Source organism: Mastomys coucha, unplaced genomic scaffold (genome assembly GCF_008632895.1).
Source record: "Mastomys coucha isolate ucsf_1 unplaced genomic scaffold, UCSF_Mcou_1 pScaffold12, whole genome shotgun sequence".
NCBI classification, from domain to species: domain Eukaryota; kingdom Metazoa; phylum Chordata; class Mammalia; order Rodentia; family Muridae; genus Mastomys; species Mastomys coucha.
Window position 1 is genome coordinate 33,594,139 of NW_022196894.1, and position 1,753 is coordinate 33,595,891.

Below are 1,753 nucleotides of genomic sequence, written 5' to 3' on the forward strand. Positions count from 1 at the left end.
TATCTGTGAGAGAGCTGAAGTCCCTGCAGACAGTTACGAGCTGACATGTGGGTGCTGGGAATTGAACCCAGGTTCTCTAGAAGATCAGCCAGTGCTCTTCACTGCTGAGCCATCTCTCCAGCCCCACAACTTGTGTTTTTAATAGCTTCTTGGTCATTTTTAATCTATTTTTGTTATTCAATTTTTGCCTCTGTGCACCTTCCAAACTTTTAAGTCTTAGCTTTATGAGTATTCATTCTTCATTTTATCAAATCTGTAATTATCTAAATAATAAAAGAAATTAATCTTTAAGATTTATTCTTATTGTTTTTTAAAGATTTATTTTATTTATTTTATGAGTATGAGTACACTGTAGCTGTACAGATGGCTGTGAACCATCATGTGTGTGGCTGCTGGGAATTGAACTCAGGACCGCTGCCGGCCCTACTCGCTCCGACGTAATTAAAGGGCATCCGATCTCATTATGGGTGGTTGTGAGCCACCATGTGGTTGCTGGGATCCGAACTCAGGACCTTCGGAAGAGCAGTCAGTGCTCTTACCCGCCAGACCTATTCTTATTGTTTTAATCATGTTTACACGTGTGCACCTGTGTGCAAGTATGTGCACATGAGTGGGGCATGTGCTCGGAGGCTGTAGGCCTTGGATTCCCTGGAGCTGGAGTTACAGAGAGCCGCAAACTGGTGTCTTGAGTTACACATGTGCTCTTAAACACTGAGCCATCTCTCCAGCCCCAAAGCTGTCTTTTAAAAATTTTTTTCTTATTTTATTCTATGTGTGTGACGTGCCTGAGAACATGCACATATGTGCAGGAGCCTACAAAAAGCCAGAAGAAGGTTTTTTGATCCCTCTAGAACTGGAGTCACAGGCAGTTGTAAGCTGCCACGTGGGTGCTGGGAACTGTTTTCTATCAGTGGTCAAAAGGGGACTTCCCCGACTGTTAGCCTTTCCTATGAGGGTGCATATAATTGTTTTTATTTGTAAGGTATTTGATTCTTACTCTACCTAGAATTTGTTTTTCAGAGAATGGTGGGAGGTGTGGATTTTTAATGTATTATTAACATTCCTATATATTTATACAACCCTAAATTCTTTTCATAATCCCTTTAGACCTAGAATAATCTTTTTATATTCTTGACCATTTATTTTTCCATACAAAAAATGAATATTACATTATTTCATAAAGCATTTCATTCTCAACTCTGTCGTAAGCTGTGCCAAGTGAGGCTGGGCCATAGTTCTGGCAAAGCTCAGGCTCCATTGACTTGGTATCTCTATGGGAATTTCAGCAGAATACTGTACATTCCCCATGCTGCCCTCTCCCACAGGACTCCAGAAGTCTGGCCCTTGACTCACGGGGGAGGGGGGGTTGATGGTTCTTTCCTGCTCTCAGTGACTGCCTGCTTCCATGTTCTTGTTTCCAGAATTCCACAGATGTCTGCAGAGACTTTACAGATTTCCCCAAAGCCCTATGCACTAAGCTTCCAGGAGTACACTGCCTGGGGTGAGCTAGCAGAGTCAGCTCCCATCTCCGAGCTTCTCCAGGGCTGGAGTCTTGTTCCTCCGGATTCTTGGCCACGCTGTCCGTCTCCTCTGCCTCAAACACTCATGCTTTCGGTATTTTGTTCAGACTCGTTGGTGGCTGTAGGTGAGGATGCTGGCTGGCCACAGCTAATCCACTCCACTGAGAAACAGTGTCTCACTCCACCTGAAGGTTTTCCTTTACCTTCTTTTTTTTTTTTTTTTTTTTTTTTTT